Source organism: Odocoileus virginianus, chromosome 13 (genome assembly GCF_023699985.2).
Source record: "Odocoileus virginianus isolate 20LAN1187 ecotype Illinois chromosome 13, Ovbor_1.2, whole genome shotgun sequence".
Classification (NCBI taxonomy): Eukaryota; Metazoa; Chordata; class Mammalia; order Artiodactyla; family Cervidae; genus Odocoileus; species Odocoileus virginianus.
The window spans coordinates 55,144,209-55,162,667 of record NC_069686.1 but is presented as its reverse complement, the minus strand read 5'-3'; the positions used below and the strand labels follow the sequence as shown (position 1 = coordinate 55,162,667).

Genomic DNA, 18,459 nt, shown 5'->3' with positions numbered 1-18,459 from the left:
TTGGTGATTCCATAGCACCCAGTAGTTTTGCTTTGTGGCAATTAGCACACTTACAGTCAATTAGTCAAATATATGATTTCTGTTTAATGTCAACCTTGTGCCTTTAGCCTTTAAAATCTCTGAGGCCACAGGTTTTCCATGTTGTCCACTATCTCTTCAGGGCTCAACTCAGTGCTTGAGCATATTAGGGCCGCTATAAATATACTTATTTCTTATCTTTTGTACATCTAGCTTGTTCCTGTTTTTCACCACTACAAGCAGTTCTACAGTGAACTTTCATGTAGCTAAATCTTTGACACATCTTTAATCATGTGCTTAAAAAAAATCCCTAGAAATAAAATCATTGGTTTTATAATGAGATGCAGATTTTCAAGGCTTTTTGCTAAGGGTGATAGTCTGAAAAATAGCCATCATTAACTTCTCCTCGCCCTGTACAAGCATGCCACTCATCCGTCAATAAGGGGTGTCTCTAGAGAACAGACTTATGGTTGCCAAGGGCAGGGAAGGGTGAGAAGGGAATGGAGAGGGAGGCTGGGGTTAGCAGATGCAAGCAGTTACATACAGAATGGATAATCAACAAGATCCTACAGGATGGCATGAGGATCTGTATTCAATGTCATGTAATAAGCCATCATGGAAAAGAATATAAAAAAGAGCATATGTATGTGTGTAACTGAATCATTTTGCCCTACAGCAGAAATTAATACAACATTGTAGATCAACTATACTTCAATAATAAATAAAAGTTAAATTTTAAAAAAAGTAATGTCTCAGGACTTCCCTCATCATCCAGTGGTTAAGAAACTGCCTTGCAATGTAGGGGATGTGAGTTCAATCCCTGGTCAGGGAACTAAGATCCCATAAGCCTCAAAGCAGTCAAGCTTGTGCTGCAACTCCTGAAACCTGCTTGCTCTGGAGCCTATGTGCCACAATGAGACAGCCCATGCTGCAATAAAAGATCCCACATGATGCAACTAAGATGACACACACACACAGAAAAATGACATCTCCTTTCCTTATCCTTGAGTGACTTACTTTGACCTTCAGAATGTGGTGAAAACACAATTGCCAGGTAAAATGCAAGATACTCAGTAAAATTAGACTGTCAAATAAACAGAAAAGTGGGACATACTTATACTAAAATATTATTTGTGATTTATCTGACATTCAAGTTTAACTGGGTATTCTGTACCTTTTTATTGTTGTGTAGCTGATGTATAAAATATTATCTTCATGTGTACAGCATGATGACTCAATATTTTTGCAGATTATGCTCAGTTGTAAGTTATTACAAGATGATGGCTATAATTCCCTGTGCTATACAATATATTCTTGTTGCTTATCTATTTTATGCACAGTAGTTTGTATATGTTAATCCCATATTCCTCATGTGTCTCTCCTCTCTCTCCCTCCCCACTTTGGTAACCACAAGTTGGTTTTCTGTATCTGTTTGTGTTTCTGTTTTGCACATACATTAATTTGTATTATTTCTTAGATTCCACAGATAAGTGATATCCTATAGTATTTATCTTTCCCTGTCTGATTTATTTCACTAACATAACATATTCTCTAGGTCCAGCCACATTGCTACAAATGGCAGAAGTTCATTCTTCTTATGACTAAGTAAATCTTCTTAATCCATTTGTCTGTTGATGGACACCTGGGTTGCATCCATGTCCTGGCTGCTATAAATAGTGTTGCAATGAACATTGGGGTGCATGTATATTTTTGAATTAGTATTTTCATTTATTTGAGATATATACTCAAGAGTAGAATTGCTGGGTCATATGGGAGTCCTATTTTGGAGTTTTTGAGGATGCTCCATACTGTTTTCCACAGTAGCTGCACCAATGTACTTTTCCACCAATAGTTTACAAAGGTTCCCGTTTCCCATTTCCTTACTAATATGTTATTTGTAGACTTTTTGATGATAGCCATTCTGACAGGTGTAAAGTTATATCCCATTGTGATTTGCGTTTAAGAATCAGTGATGTTGAGCATCTTTTCATGAGGCATTCTGTATTTTTATTTGCTAAATATGGAAACACTAGGTATGAAGACACTATTGCTATTCCAGGCCTAGCCTTTTTTAAAAATTATCTTTTAATTGGAGGAAAATTGCCTTACAATGTGGTGTTGGTTTTTGCTATACAACAACGCGAATCAGCAGACCTAGCCTTTGAGAGACATAGCAGTTTCTACTATTGTTCTCTAGAAACCAGCTAGCATTCTGTAAAGAGCTTTGCCCTAGACTCCTGAATGAAGAGAGGTCAGCTAGAGAAGCCAGGGGCATAAGTCACTTGATATATTTCAGCCCTAGCGGAGCTCCCAGGCCCAGAGCTGGGTGGGGGTGGGGTATAGAGGATTTCTTATCTTATGTCCAGGTAGATTTCAGAATTGCTGTAAACCTGTTCTCTGTGTTGTTGGATAGGAGCATCATGGTGACTTTCCTGTCCACTTCTCACCACGGAATGCCTGGTAGGGGTGGAAGAGTGGAGGCAAGTTGGGAAAGTTCACAGTTCACAGCTTTCTAGGCCCAGAGGAGCTGCAGTCACATCTGAGCATGATTCAGGTCATGAAATATTGAACTTCTAAAAAATTCAATTCCAAAGTGGGTGTTTATTTTATTATTTAAAACATTTTTTTAAACTTTTAATTTTATACTGGAATATAGTTGATTAAGGGGCTTCGCAGGTGGTTCAGTGGTAAAGAATCTGCCTGGCAAGCAGGAGACACAGGTTTGATCCATTAGGTAGGGAAGATTCCCTGGAGAAGGAAATAGAAACCCACTCCAGTATTCTTGCCTGGGAAATCCCACGGACAGAGGGACCTGGCAGTCTACACAAAGAGTTGGATACAACTTAGCGACTAAACAACAACAATAGTTGATTAATACTGTTGTGTTAACTTTAGGTGTACAGCAAAATGATTCAGATATACATATACACCTATCTATTCTTTTTCAAATTCTTTTTTCCCATTTAGATTGTTACAGAATATTGAGCAGAATTCCCTGGGCTGTATAATAGGTTTTTGTTAGTTAGAAATATTGAACCTTGAGGCTGATGCTTTCTTGGAATGAGACTTTGAGATATCTTGGGAGGTGGTCTGTTTTGTTTTGTTTTGTTTTGTTTTTTTGCATGAGAAAGAATATAAATAATTTGTGGCCAGAGGGAAGGCTCTGTTGGATTAAATATGGTCACAAATTCATGGTCACTCTTCAGATCAAGAGGTAAAATTTGTTTCTTCTTCCACAGGGACTCTGGGCTGGATTTGTGACTCGCTTGAAGAAACAGAATGTGATGGATGTGAAGCTGTGTGACTTTCAGCTTTTTGAAAAATAATTAAAAGTCCTGATTTAGAGCATTTGCCAATTTCTAAGAATCCGCCTGAAATGCAGAAGACAGAGGAGATGTAGGTTTGATCCCTAGGTCAGGAAGATCCCCTGTATAGGAAATGGCAACACACTCCAGTATGCCTGCCTGAAAAATCCTGTGGACAAAGGAGCCTGGTGGGCTATGGTCCGAAGGGTTGCAAAGATTTGGACACAACTGAATAACTGAGCACGTGGTATAAGTACTGCCAGCATGACTGATTTCGAGCTACCAATGTGATACCACAGAGCATGTAGTTGGAAAGAGACAGGCATAAATGACCAATGGGCTCCAGCATAGCATCGCTTCCAGACTTACTCCTTAGGAGATCTGTCAGCTTCCATTTTTGCTTTCTTGGAATCCAGCTGACATGAAGGATCCTTGGGCTAGGCTCTTGAATGATGAGAGGCCAAATGTAAAGAAAGGCCATGTGGAGAAGAAAAGAAGCCTTAGGCAATCCATCCCTGGCTGGGCTCCCAGCTAAATGCAGCTGCATGCGTGGTCTCAGCCAACATTCCATGACATGTAAGACCATGCAGCCAACTCACGGAAATGTGAGACACAATACATTGTTGTAGACTTAAGCCACTACATTTTGGAATATTTTAATTAGTCAGCAATAGGTAACTGAACACATGTATTGCCAAGCCATTGTAAAACAATTTTTTACATTTTACTCCTATGTTAGCAATGTGGTTCAGCTGGTAAAGAATCCATCTCCAATGTGGGAGACCTGGGATCAATCCCTGGATTGGGAAGATCCCCTGGAGAAGGGAAAAACTACCCACTCCAATATTTTGGCCTGGAGAATTCCATGGACTGTATAGTCCGTGGGGTCTCACAGAGTCGGACATGTCTAAGCAACTTTCATTTTCACTAGCAATGTACAAGAGTGCCTTGTTCTTTGCACATCAACCTGTACTTTGCATTATCATCACCAGGCTGATACATTAAAAAATGTACTTTGAAAAAAAAAATGTACTTTGCAGTTTAGCTTGTATTCTTTGAAAATGAATTTGAACAGTTTTTCAGATGCTTATTGGCCATAAATTGGCTGTGCTCTCTGTCCATTTTTATGTTGATTTGTAAGGGCTCTTTATATTTTAATAGGGCTTCTCAGGTGGCTCAATGGTGAATTATCTGCCTGCAGTGTGGAAGACACAGGTTTGATACCTGGGTCAGGAATATCCCCTGGAGAAGGAAATGGCAACCCACTGTAGTATTGTTGCCTGGGAAAGCCCAAGGGCAGAGCAGCCTGGCAGGCTACAGCCCGTGGGATCACAAAAGAATCAGACATGACTTAGCGAGTAAACAAAAACAATATAGTTGGCTGACAATTTCGTGTATGTGTGAAAACAAATGGACGATATTTTGCAATGTATGTGGCTACCTGGTTTGCTTGTATGCTCTTTGCAGTAAAAAGCTTAAACTATGTGTATGAAAAAATGATGCCTATGGCAATTTTCTGCAAGTTTCTTATAACATGATCATTTTCAGTTTTGGCTTATTTGTTTTTTTTTAGTATTTCTCACTGTATTCTAATATTTCCCCTGGATGTCTTATTAGTGATTGTATTCAAATGAAATCTTCTGCTGAAACCTAGTACAAAATACACTCTCTCCATTCCACTTCTCATTCCAATTTAAACAACACTAGCTTAGGCCACTGCAGTAGGTTAATTTTTCAGCCATCCTTGTATTAAACACTATGGAAAACCTTTGCATAAACAGCGTGCCAATTTTAATGTCACAAATTTGAAAGTGTGATTTTAAAATGTTATCAGTTTGCACAAATTTTGAATAGTATGAATCTTTCAAAACTAAAAAATATTTTAAATTGTGTTGGATTCTGGAACAAAAATAGGAGCATAATGGGAAAATTAATGAAATCTGAGTAAAATCTTAAATTCAGTGAATAGTACCCATGTTAGATTCTTAGTTCTGACAAATGTACTACAGTAATGTTAGGTGTAAATGATAGGGAAAACTGGGAAAGGGGTATAAGGAAACTCTATACTATCTTTGCAAAACTTTTCTATAAATCTAAAATTATTTCCAAAGAAAAAGTCTAGTTTTGAAAAAAAAAACACTAAAAATTTACTCTAAGAAATGCTCTGTAATGTTGTAGGATTATTTATTATTATTATTATTATTATTATGAGAATACTATTTCTTACGTTATATTGTTCTTTAGGGGGAATAATCTATCTAGAATTATGCAAGTTTTGAATTATGTGATCTTTTTAAAATCTTTATCCCATGGATATAGTTCACTGCCATATAAACTGTATAGTTAAATCTTATTTTGAAAATTGAAATAGGAAAAATTAAAGATGTAAGCCTTCAATTTTTAAGCTAATAGAACTTTCTTCTCCCAATTAAGAGTCAAAAAACAGAACTGAAACTCTCTCTCTTCCAGTTTCTGACATTAGGATTGTGGCAGCAAAACCTTATCATTTTATGTGATCTCTGGACAAGCGTGTGATTAAAGACATGACTTTAAGTGTGGAATCTGGAAGCTAGGTCATCAGGTAAGGCTTGATCTATACTCTGAGGCAGAAATGTAAGCATGGAAAACTAGACCTTTCAGGCACAATTTTTATTAGAAGTTTGTTTTTTGTCCAGGCAATTGGTAGGGTTTCCCACCTCCTCCCTCCCACATTTCTCTGTTCTCTCCCATCACAGCAAGTGTCTTGGGAGTGGGGTGTTTTAGTTCGTCATCACTTCACATTCCTTTTTAGGTTTCTTTGCAGATTAAAAAAAAATTACCTTTTTCTAGATTTCACAGTTGTAAAAGAAATTCCAACAATTTAACTTCTAGATGTTGCAGGATTTACATTTCCTACTGTTTTCCTCTATATTTTAAGTATGTCCCTTGAAATCCTTTGATACACTCCCCTGTGCCTCATTTCTTATAATACCCTCTCTCTGATACTGAATGGCTTTTGGATAAACAGTGTGTTTATATTTCACACTGATATGAATTAGCAAATTTGAAACAGTCAGCAGTGAGAAATATTATTAAGGTCTCACTTTATGCATATACATGGAAATAATTTGAATTCCCCTCACTAGGAATTGTTGATTGTGCATTAAACAGTAAGTTGGATGTAAGAAATGCATTTCATTTGCCTAGGTTTACATGCCCTCAGACTATTATTTCCCTCATTACATTTATTCTTAAGGGAAAAATCTATCTTGATGTCTTACGCATGTTTTGAGTTACGTGAGGTTTTCAGGAGTTGCTCCCAGAGTGACTCTCCAGGGACTTAGATGATCCAGCTCCTCTGCTGTGAATCTGTTTGTTATTTTTGCTGATTGTTAATGATAAAGGTTACTGATTGCTTAATCCTGTACTAGGGACTATGTTGATTATCTGTGTGCTCCACAGTGTGCATTACTCCGTTATCTAAGAAGCAGATATCATTATATCATCTCCATTTTGTAAATGAAAATTTTCATGCTTGGAAAATTTACGTAACTTGCCTTAAGGGAATATCTGTGGATTCCAAAAGTCTGGAATAAGATTTCTTCATCAATGCCAAGATTTTTGCTAACCAATTTAGTATGAACTATTTGCCACACTTCCCTCTGTTATTTTAGTCCTGTAGAAAGGTAAGTAGATTTTGTTTCTGTTGAAAAAGTCTTTCAACTTTTTAAAACATTAAGTAATTTATTCATTTCTGGCTGCACTGGCTCTTCAGTGCTGTAGGCGGGCTTTCTCTAGTTGTGGTATTCAGGCTTCTCATTGCAGTGGCTTCTCTTGTGGCGCATGGACTCTAGGCATGCAGGCTTCCGCAGTTCTGGTACGCAGGCTCAGTAGTTGTGCACAGGCTTAGCTGCCTCTTGGCATGTGTAATCCTCCCTGGCCAAGGATTGAACCAGTGTCCCCTGCATTGCCAGGAGGATTCTTATCCACTGCACCACCTGGGAAGTCCAATAAATTTTTTTTTATTCAATTTTTTTTTTTTTTTTGCTACAAAAATATGTGGAATTTTAGTTCCCCAAACCGGGATCGAGCCAGTGCCCACTGCATTAGAAGAATGGAGTCCTAACAACTGGACCACCAGAGAAGTCCCTGAAATTTTTTAAATGACTGTTTCCTAATCCCAGAAGGAACATTGTGCTCCCAAGTTCTTGAAGATTATTATAAGTAGCAGTTATAGACATATGAAGTATAAGACATATAAAATGACTTGTTCTGTTTTTGTAGAAACAGGCAACCACAAATCACTGCTATTTTTCAAAATTATTTTGCAAGTTTTGTGTTTCAAAATGAAACCTACATTTATTGCCTTTAGATAAGAGTTATGTTAAGGAAAGGGCTTCCCTGGCGGCTCAGACGGTAAAGAATCTGCCTGCAATATGGGAGACCTGGGTTCGGTCCCTGGGTTGGGAAGATACCCTGGAGGAGGGCATGACAACCCACTCCAGTATTCCTGCCTGAAGAATCCCCATGGACAGCGGAGCCTGGCGGGCTACAGTCCATGGGGTTGCAAAGAGTCAGACACGACTGAGCGACTAAGCACAACACATATTAAGAAAGAGCAAATAAAATTTTGGATGGGAAGAACTATCATTCTTATGCAGAAAATGTTAGGTATCTGTATCTTTTCCTGTGGTTCAAAGTGTGGCGAAAATCTTCAAAAAGGGCAGGTACCTAAGTGGGTGTGGGTAGTACCTGCTACACTAGAAGAATTAAGGTGTATGTTCTCATTACTATGACTGTTATCTGGACCAGGTGACTCCATGCCTGTTGGTCAGGACACTGCCCCCAACACAGCATTTTATGGGCTCAGGAATTATTCCTGATCTATATTGCTGTTCTTCCTGACGTTGCTCCAGCCTTTCCACCATTGTTCTTTCTCTTTTTAAAATATTTTTATTGAAGTATAGTTGATTTACAGTGCTGTGTTAATTTCTGCCATACAGAAAAGTGATTCAGCTATACATATACATACTTTTTAAAATATTCTTTTCCATGATGGTTTATCTCAGGATATTGAATATAGTTTCCTATGCTATGCAATAGGACTGTGTTTTTCATCTACCCTACATATAATAATTTACATCTGCAGTCTCAAACTGCCAATCCTTCTCTCCCCTCCCCACCCTCCTTAGCAACCACAAGTCTGCTGTCTATGTCTGTGAGTCTGCTTCTGTGTCATTGATAGGTTTATCTGTGCCATATTTTAGATTCCATATATATGTGATGTCATAAGGTATTTGTCTTTCTCGTTCTGATTTATTTCACTTAGTATCACAGTCTCTAGTTGTATCCAAGTTGCTGGAAATGGCATTTTCATTCTTCTTTATGGCCAAATAGTATTCCATTACATATATGTACCACACCTTCTTTATCCATTCTTCTGTTGAATGACATTTAGGTTGTTTCCATGTCTTGAATATTATGAACAGTGCTGCAATGAACATAGAGGTGTGTCTGTATCTTTTAATTATAATTTTGTCTGGCTATATGCTCAGGAGTGGGATTGCAAGATCACATGGTAATTCTATTTTTAGTTTTATGAGGAACCTCCATACTGTTTCCCATAGCAACTGCACCAACCTCTATTCCTGCCAACAGTGTAGGAGGGTTTTCTTTTCACCACACCCTCTCCAGCATTTGTCACTTGTAAACTTTTTAATGTTATGTAAACATTCTGACCCATGTGGGGTGATAACATTGCAACTTTGATTTGTACTTCTCTGATAATTAGAAACATCAAGGATCTTTTAATATGCCTATTGACCATCTGTATGTCTTCTTTGGAGAAACATCTATGTAAGTCTTCTGCCCATTTTTCAGTTGTATGTTTGTTGTTGTTGTTTTCGCCCAGTACTGTCCTTTTTGTACTTATACACTAGGAACAAGAATACTGGTTTCAGAATTTGCCACTTATTACATAATAATAATAATAATAATAATAATAGAATAGCAGCTAACAATTATCAAGTTTTCACCTGTGCAAACCTCCTTAGAAGCCTTATTTCATGCAGCCCTCATAACTCATGAAGTAGGTGAAATTATTTTAATATAATACTCACATTTTAGGGAATTGAAGTATAGACCTTGAGCTTTGGTGAAATTTTTACCTTTCATTTTTTTCTTCTGTATAATGGAGATTATATCTATTATTCATCTACTTCCCATAAGTGAGGAAATGTGTATAAAATTCTTAGCACATGCTTTATGAAACATAGTTGCATTGGATAAATAACCTTTTGATGTTACCTTGATACACATGATGAAACTACTTTTCAGATGGATAAAAATAGTTTCCTTTCTAGGCTCCCAAGAATTTATCTTTTCATTGCTTCCTTTATTCATTATTCACCCCAATTGCTTCCAAAAGTGCTTCTCTGCAATATTTTTTTCTTCTCATTGAAAGGAAAACTGTCATCAAGGAGAACTCAGAGGACCTCTCCAGAATGAAATTACACCTAAACACACTAGTTATTTGACTGTGAGGAAACAAAAGAAGGCCTTCCCTGGTGGCTCAGACTGTAAAGAATCTGCCTGCTGTGCAGGAGACCTGAGTTCGATCCCTGGGTCAGGAAGATCCCCTGGATAAGGGAATGGCTACTCACTCCAGGATTCTTGCCTGGAGAATTCCGTGGACAGAGGAGCCTGGCAGGCAGGCTACAGTCCATGGGGTCACAAAGAGTCAGACACAACTAGGCAACTAACAGCACTGAGCAACACATATAAACAAAAGAAGCCCATTGCTACCAGGATTTCTGAACCCCAAATCCTACCATTCTTCCCAGTGGAGTCACACAGATGACATTTACACATGAGAGTGCTAGAATGTTTTTTAAAAGTGGCGGACAGAAGAAGGTAAAAATGAGAAAAGACTGGACAAGAACTTCAGTGACACTGAACTTCACTAGAAGGGGAAGCCCAGAGGCCAGCTCCCCAGGGCCAGAGTGGCTCAAGGTCCTAGTCTCCAGACCCACATGGCAGGTGTGGGCAGGAGGGACTCTACGGTTGATGCAAAGGCATGTACACTAAGGCCCCTTTAATGAAGACGTGAGTGGCTATCCACACGGGTCCCTGCCCACATTTGACTATCAGCAGCCAGACATCCTAAATGATTCATTTTCCTGAAGTTTACCAAGAAGGAAACTCCTCTTTCCCAGGTTTGTTCTTAATAGATACTCCTGAGGAAGTTTGATTATGGGAATGTAATTGATAGATTTGGACAGTTGTCATTTTTCTCACTAATAAAGAGTTGGAAAGACAAGAAGGGAATTAACCTAGAAGTTATATTTTAAAAATATTAATAACTATACAAAAAGAAAGAAAAAAGAAAGGGAAAAGGAAGTAAGGTAAAGAAAGAGGGAGGAATAAAAGAAGAGAAAAAGGAAGAACAAGAGAAAAGTCCCTAGGCATTTATTCAACTCTCAGGGTTCTTGATTGGTAACTAGATATTTTTTAGGTCAGGAACAGAGGCGCAGGAAGAAAACCTTGAGTGAAGTTCAAGATCTATCTCTTACGGTAATTCATTACCATAAAATCTCTGTGTGTTGGAAGAAGTGAGAACCATGGTTCAATTATTTCACTGAAGAAAGGGAAGGACAAGTGCCAACATGTGCCAGTAACTTTCTCAAGATCACAGGTCCAAAATTTAAAAGAATCTAGGCTTAGGGACTTCCCTAGTCCAGTGGGTAAGATTCCACACTCCTAATGCAGGGGATCTGGGTTCCATTCCTGGTCAGGGAACTATATCCCACATTCCGCAACTAAAGATCCCACTAAAGATTCTGCATGCCACAACTAAAGGATCTTTGATGAAGACTGAAGATCCCACACGCTGCAACTAGAACCTGGTACAGCCAAATAAATAAATGAAGAGGAAAAATAAACAAAGCAGGCTAGGCTTAGAAGTGTCCAAATCTTAAATGTCAGGGTAATTTTGGGCTTTGGGTGATTAAGTATTGTTATAAAACAAGAGAAAACATAGAGAATAGAAGGACAGAGAAGCAAGAAGAAGGGTGGATGATAAAAATACAAAGTGTATGTTTACCTTGATGACCTTTGGTCTTGGACAGACATGAGTCTTGCAGTGTTGTGAAACAGGGAGTAAGGTAGATATAGCACATGTGGATGTTAGGCCAGAATCACTGCATGAGTACCATGTGGATTCACTGATTAAAAAAAAAAAATTGTAGTATAAAATACTCAGAATTTTAGTGCCCTCTGCAGTTCTTTTCAGAATCAATATAGAATGATTTCTGATGTGCTTTCCTCATCTGCATGTCCTCAATGAACAACTTTTCCATGCATTTCTTTACCATCATCAGAGACCTCATTTTGTACTCTGGGGAAAAGCTTGTTCTGCAGCAAGATTATCTCTCTCCCTTCCTTTCAATTATATATGTATATATATATATATATATATATATATATATATATATATATATATATACATACACAATACATGTATGTGTGTGTGTGGATGTAAACACAATTTATAACAAAAACATGTGTATCCACTGAAAAAAATTCAGAAAATACAGAAATAAAAATGACAATTTAAAATCACATTTAGTTCCACTGTTGCTGTTGTTTAATTGCTAAGTCATGTCAGCACATTTAAGCTCTTTGCAACACTGTGGACTGCAGCACATCACACTTCCCTGTCCTTCACTATCTCCTGGAGTTTGCTCAAAATCATGTCCTTTGAGTCAGTGATTCTATCCAGCCATCACATCCTCTGTCTCCCCCTTCTCCTTCTGCCCTCAATCTTTCTCAGCTTCAGGGTCTTTTCCAACGAGTTGTCTCAGCTTCAGGTGGCCAAAGTATTGGAGCTTCAGCTTCAGCATCACTTCTTACGATGAATATTCAGGGTTGATTTCCTTTAGGACCGACTGGTTTGATCTCCTTGCTCGCCAAGGGGCTCTCAAGAGTCTTCTCCAACACCACAGATTGGAAGCATCAATTCTTCAGTGCTCAACCTTCTTTATGGCCCAACTCTCACATCTGTACATGACTACTGGAAAAACCATTGCTTTGACCATCTGGACCTTTGTCAGCAAAGTGATGTCTCTGCTTTTTAATATGCTGTTTAGGTTGGTCATAGCTTTTTTCCAAGGAGCAAGTGTCTTTTAATTTCAAAGTCACAGTGATTTTGGAACCAAAGAAAATAGTCTTTCACTGTTTCCATTGTTCCCCATCTATTTGCCATAAAGTGATGGGACCAGATGCCATGATCTTAGTTTTTTGAATATTGAGTTTTAAGTCAGCTTTTTCACTCTCCTCTTTCAACCTCATCAAGAGGCTCTTCAGTTCCTCTTTGCTTTCTGTCATAAGGGTGGTATCATCTGCATATCTGAGGTTATTGATATTTCTCCTGGCGATCTTGATTCCAGCTTGAGCTCATCTAGCCTGGCATTTCACATGATGTACTCTAAATATAAGTTAAATAAGCAGGGTGACAGTATACTGCCTTGACATACTTATTTCCCGATTTGGAACAAGTCTGTTGTTCCATGTCCAGTTCTAACTGTTGCTGACTGTAGCTTCTTCACCTGAATACAGGTTTCTCAGGAGTCATGTAAGGTGGTCTGGTTTTCCCATCTCTTGAAGAATTTTCCACAGTTTGTTGTGATCCACACAGTCAAAGGCTTTAGCATGGTCAATGAAGCAGAAATAGATGTTTCTCTGGATTTCTCTTGCTTTTTCTATGACTCAGCAGATGTTGGCAATTTGATCTCTGGTTCCTCTGCCTCTCCTAAATCCAGCTTGTACATCTGGAAGTTCTCTGTTCACATAGTGTTAAAGCCTAGCTTGAAGGGTTTTGGTAACCATAAATTTGTTTTCTATGTCTGGAAGTCTGTTTATGTTTTGAAATAAGTTCATGTGAATCATATTTTTACACTCCACATGTAAGTGATGCCATATGATATTTGTCTTTCTTTGAGTTGCTTCACTTATTATGATAGTCTCTAGGTAATTAATATTTTAATTGTCTAAAATTTTGATTATCTAAAGTGACACAATTTATTTAAATCATTCATTAGTATGGATATTTCTGTGGCTACAGATTTTTGCCAATATAAAAAAATACCACACAATATCATTGAAGCTAAGTCTTTGCATACTATTTATTCAGGATAGATTCCTAGAAACAGGTTAAGATAATCACATAATTAAGCATGAACAAGTAGAGTTTTAATAAAGACCATCAATTTTTATTCCAGAAAGATTGTGGAATTTTATACTCCCGTTAGCAATTTTAAAAAAAAGAGATGAAAACAGTGTATGTATATTTGTACATATTTGCTTGTATTTGTGTGCATATAATGTATGTGTATATGTGTTTCTTCTAATAAGGTGAAATATTACTTAACTTAGGTAACTGTATTGGAGTGACTAGTTGCTACAATAAGACCTAAAATTGAAATGGCTTAACATAATAAAAATATATTTTTTGCTGATATAGCTGTTCAGTGAAGGGCTCCTGATTGAAGATGGCTTTCCTCCATGGGTTGATCTAGAGATTTGGACTCTTCCATCTTGTGGCTGGCAATTTTCTTGTGCCTTATTGATGTTATACCCATCTGGTGGGGATATAGGGAAAAGAGAAAACATGATGGAGGTATAACTTCACAGAATTCAGTCATGTGGCCTACAAGGGACTCCAGGAAATCTAGACAGGGATTGGGGCCACAGAGACCAAAACGGATAGCCCCAGGTAGAATAGAGCAGGCTTACAAAATATAAAAAATTTCAGCTACAGTGACAGAAGAGACCAATTGCAGTTATTAGCAATGGCATTCCCATGTACACACGGGGAGTTTTCCATCTTAATTAGGCTGAAAATTTTTATTTTAACTAGGGCAACTTAAATTCTTTAAAGGTTTTCCACCTGCATATTTGCAAATATATGATAGGTTCTTTAATGCCAATTTTATATTTAAGAAGGCTTTCCCATTTAATGTCATACTATCAAGTTTTCAATATAATACATTTATATGATAATGAAAAGATGTTAACTACCTAGTTAAAATAGTTGTGCACACAGAAGACTTTTCCTTTGACAACATTCAGTTTATAGATCTGCTGTACTGCTTAGAATAATACTCAGGTAGGTGAATATGCAGGTCCGTTGATCAACCATAAAGGCTATCTTTAGATTTCACAGATGTGTTTCATTTTTTCATCTTTTAGAAGATAGCCCATTGCTTAACAATGATATATTTAAGGTTATCTTGTAGTAAAATGAATAGCTTTGTATTTTTCCCCCTTTTTACATTAAGCAAAAATGAAGTAGTCTACCCAGATGATCATTAAATAATTCCCCCAATTTTTTTTTAGGAGACCCAGTAAGATTTTCATAGAACTTGCAATGCCATACCTTTTCTACCTAGGTTTAAGCTTCACTGTATTCTGGTTACGCAAGAAGACATACGAGTACAATCCCAAGAGACAAACATCAATTCCTTCCCTAACGATTCTCTTGCTTTCTTGGTTATGCCATTTTGTCTCCCAGTATTAAAGTGCAGGAGGACAGTTTAGCCTTCTTTCAAACCTTTAAGTATGTCAAAGGGAAGGAGCTACATAAGTTCAAAGCATGATTCTAATTATTTTATGGCAAATCATAGCTCCCCTGCTGGCTCAGTGGTAAAGTATCCACCTGTCAATGAAGGAAATGTGGGTTCAATCCCTGGGTTGGGAAGATCCCTGGAGGGGGGGGATGGTTACCCACTCCAGTATTCTCACCTGGAGAATCCCATGGACAGAGGAACCTGGCAGGCTACAGTCCATAGTGTTGCCAAGAGTCAGACACGACTAAAGCAACTTAGCACACATGCCATAATCTAGACACTTGAAAGAGCATGCTGTTCATTGAGTATGTTGTTAGACACTTTTTCATTTATTGTTTTCTGTGCAACAACACTGCTTTATAGAAGGTGTGAAACAGTGAAATAGGCATTCATACTTGCTTCATTGAAAGCAAAGGAAGCCCTGATAAGAAAATTTTAATAGAATTACTTCCTAAACATTAAACAAGAGCTAAAAACAAAAGTTGATCCCATTTGGAAAACATGGAGCTGATATTAAAATATTACTAATGGAGCAAGAGTTAAATCACTGTTTTCAGATCTCCAACTAATATGCTGAGCAGTTGTGAACCAACAAATTCAGTAAATATAAATAGATAGTGGTCAGAATAAAGAAAATAAAGAAAGATAAATGGAAATGAGGTGAACTAGAATACACTGAAATACTTTAATGTACTTTAAGACAAATAAAAGTGGCACTCGGTCGTTTCTGACTCTGTGATCTCGTGGACTGTAGCCTGCCAAGCTCTTCTGTCTATGGAACTCTGCAGGCAAGATGCTGGAGTGGGTAGCCAGTCCCTTCTCCAGGGGATCTTCCTGACCCAGGGATCGAACCCAAGTCTCCTGAATTTCGGGCAAGATTTCTTTACTACCTGAGCCCCCAGGGAAGACAAATAAAGAGATTGAAAAATAAAAAAGCCCTACCCAAAAAAGTATATGCCAAGATTTAGGAAAAACAAAATGAAACAAAACACATTTCAAGCTTCCCTGGGGGTCCAGTGGTTAAGAATCTATCTGCCAGTGAAGGGGACACAAGTTCAATACCTGGTTCGGGAAGATTCCACATGCTAAGGGGCAGCTAAGCCTGTGTGCCACAGCTATCCAGCCCATGCTCTAGAGCCTATGCTCTGCATAAGAAGCTCCGCATGGCAATGAAGAGTAGCTCCCACTCGCTGAACTAGGGAAAGCCCACATGCAGCAAGGAAGACCCAGTGCAGCCAAGAGCAAGCAAACTAATAATTAATTAAAAACAAACAAACGAGTAAACCTCTTGTCACCTTCTTGCCCTGCTTGCCAGTCTCTGATTCTTTCCCCTTCAAACAATGTTTTATTTCTAGCACTTCAAATCAAAGAAGCTTATAATACACATAAGTTGCTCACTTTACATATTTTGCAGAAAATACCCCCTCTAGTCAAAGCCTGGCTGTTGTTAATTCAGTGTTATCCTCTGATAGGTATCAGACGAAATTCTTTTGCAAAGATTCTGTTTTGGCTACTCAGCAGGATTCCCGAAGGCACAAACTTCCATCTGGACTTATCTTGAATGTTATTTGGGATGGGATAACCTTTTAGATTAAAATGTTTATAGTCTTTCAATGATTATTAATGAGTAATCACATAGGGAACAAACATATGGCTACCAAGGGAGAAACGGGAGGTGTGGGATGAATTGAGAGACTAGGATTAACATATATACAGTACTATGTATAAACATATGTGTATTTATATGTATATATATACAGACACACACACACATATATACACTACTATGTATACTATGTCACAAAGAGTCAGAGACAACTTAGCAACTGAACAGCAACCAAAAAAAAATGTATAAAATGGATAGCTAATGAGAACCTACTGTATAGCACAGGGAACTTTTCTTGGTGCTCTGCGGTGACCTAAAAAGGAAGGAAATCCAAAAAAGAGGGGATATATGTATAAATATGCCTGATTCACTTCATTGTACAGCAGAAGCTGATACAGCAGCAGCTATACTCCTATTTTAAAAAATGTAATCACACAGTCAGGTGAAATGTGTAACAAAGGCACATTAAAACTGTAAAATCCTTCAGCTTTGTATTGAACTTTTTGATTTCTTAAATTAGTTTTACAATTTGTTTAGGATCACATCTCATGCTTGTGATTTTGAAAGATGCCCTGAAGCTCCTTGGCTTGGCGTTTGTGGTGTTCAGTCTTTCTTATTTTTTCAGTCCTTCCTTGTTCTCCTACAAACTGTAATTCTGCATCTTTCTCTTTGGTTTAATTTTCTGGACCAGAGCTGGAAGATAATACCTTCCAAACTCTCTGTTATTACTGTCTTCAAGGCACACTTTGAGTCTCATATCCTCAGTCTAACCCTATGACTTCAAGACGATCCTTTGCTGAATTTTCATTTCCTTCCTTCCTTCCTTCATTCAAGAAATATTTGCTGAATGCCTACCATGGGACAGACACTGTTCTCAGCCTTGGAGATACAACACTGAACAAAACAAATCCCTGTTCTCAAGGAGGCCACATTTGAGGATGGGACTACAGATAGTAAACAAACAATTAAATATATAACCTATCAGATTGTTATGTAGGCCAATGAGGGAAAATAAAGCAGGGAAATGGAGACCAGTCATGACATTATTGTGGGGAAAGAGAGCTGTTTTTACACTGGGGGTCGGAGAAGACTTTCTTGCAAGGAGATGTTAGAACAGTATTAACGGAGTGTAGGAGACATGTAGGAATTTCGAGGTCAAGTATTCTGGGGAAAGCATGTCAAGGCCCGTACTAGCTATCTATTGCTACAAAACAAGTTATCCCAAAATGTAGCTGCTTAAAATAACAATAGATATTATCTCATAGTTTCTGTGGGCCAGATTTGAAAGTGACTTAACTGGGTGGTTCTGGCTTAGAGTCTCTTAAGAGGTTGCAGTCAAGATGTTAGACAGGGCTATAGCCTCTGAAGGCTTGACAGGGGCTGGAGGACCCAGTTCCAAAATGGGTTCCCTCACCTGGTGCTGATTGTTGGCAGGAGACCTCAGTATCTCCCAACATGGACCCCTCCATGGATTGCTTGAGTATCTTCATGATGCATTGGCTGGCTTCTCCCAGAGCAAAAAGTCCAAAACGGGGCAAGAGAGAAGCCACATGTCTCTTTTTTTGGCTGCTCTGGTCTTAGTTGTGGCCTGCAGGATCTTCTAGTTATGGCATGTGAGATCTAGTTCCCTGACCAGGGATTAAACTTTGGCCCCTTGCACTGGGAGTGCAGAGTGTTAGCCAATGGACCATCAGGGAAATCCCAGAAGCCTCATGTGTTATGTGATCCAGCTCAGAAGCTACACATCATCATCTCTGCAAAATCTGATTCTTTCACAGATAAACCCATCCAGTGTACGAAGGGACTATGTAAGTGAAACCAAGTGAAACTGTGTAACCTAGATTGGGGCTTGAATCCACAGTCTTTTAATTGAGATCACACACTTGGTCTCAGGAATAAATGAAGCTCAGGTTCTTAATATCACATC

General features: G+C 38.2%; 1 long non-coding RNA gene across 8 annotated transcripts in view; it reads left to right on the top strand.

The window, feature by feature from the left end:
- The window catches only part of LOC110145249 (uncharacterized), a 116,570-nt gene that overhangs the window by 87,010 nt on the left and 11,101 nt on the right, over positions 1–18,459 (top strand). For 5 of the 8 annotated variants that reach the window (XR_011491016.1, XR_011491013.1, XR_011491011.1 and 2 more), the window contains 2 exons: positions 2,432–2,572; positions 3,258–4,820. This is a non-coding gene — a long non-coding RNA (uncharacterized lncRNA). Of the gene's footprint in view, positions 1–2,431; positions 2,573–3,257; positions 4,821–5,792; positions 5,905–18,459 lie in introns of those variants that run through there. The other 3 variants (XR_011491015.1, XR_011491014.1, XR_011491017.1) reach the window with 2 other exon arrangements.